The following is a 1,039-nucleotide window of genomic DNA, read 5'->3' as shown; positions in this document are numbered from 1 at the left end:
CCTCGTACACCAGTCGCTGAAGGTAAGCATGCAAGTGCAGGTGGTAAAGAAGGCAAATGGTATGTTGGCCTTCATAGTGAGAGTACAGTACAGGAGCAGGGATGTCTTGCTGCAATTATACAGGGCCTTGGTGATACCATACCTGGAATATTGTGTGCAGTTTTGGTCTCCTTATCTGAGGAAAGATGATCTTGCTATAGAGGGAGTGCAGTGAAGGTTTACCAGACTGATTCATGGGATGGCAGATTGACATATGAGATTGAGTCTGTTAGGATTATATTTGCTGAGGGTGGATCTCATAGAAACTTATAAAATTCTAACAGGACTAGACAGGGTTGATGCAGGAAAGATGTTCCCAATGCTGGGGGAGTCCGGAACCAGGGGTCACAGTCTGAGGATACGGGGTAGATCATTTATGACTGAGATGAGGAGAAATTTCTTCACCCAGAGAGTGGTGAGCCTGTGGAATTCGTTACCACAGAAAGTAGTTGAGGCCAAAACATTGTATGTTTTCAAGGAGTTAGATATCGCTCTTGGGGCAAAAGGGATCAAAGGATATGGAGAGAAAGCGGGATCAGGCTATTGAGTTGAAGATCATCCATGATCATAATGAATGGCGGAGCAGGCTCGAAGGGCCGAATAGCCTACTCCTGCTCCTAGTTTCTAACCTCAAACTCCCTTCCCTCCAACTCCTTTCCCCCCCACCAAACCCCTGTCCTCAACTCCTTCCTTCTAACCTCCCGTTCTTCAAATCCCCTTCCAACCCCCTTCTCCCTCTGTCAAGCCCCCTCCCTTAAACCCCCTTCCTCAAACCACTTCGCAGTCCCTTAAAGCCCCTCCTCGAACTCCCACCCTCAAACTGTCTTCCGCCTCCCTCAAATCTCTTTCTCCCTCCCTTAAAGCCGGTCCCTGGAACGCCTTCTCCGACACTCCAAATCCCTCTCTGAAACCCCCGCTCCTCAAAATCCCCACCCTCGCGAGACTCTAAATTTAGGAATAGGGTGCGCGCGCCGGGTGACGTGTGACGTTAGGGTGCACG

Source organism: Carcharodon carcharias, chromosome 5, assembly GCF_017639515.1.
Source record: "Carcharodon carcharias isolate sCarCar2 chromosome 5, sCarCar2.pri, whole genome shotgun sequence".
NCBI classification, from domain to species: Eukaryota; Metazoa; Chordata; class Chondrichthyes; order Lamniformes; family Lamnidae; genus Carcharodon; species Carcharodon carcharias.
This window is presented reverse-complemented; position numbering follows the sequence as displayed.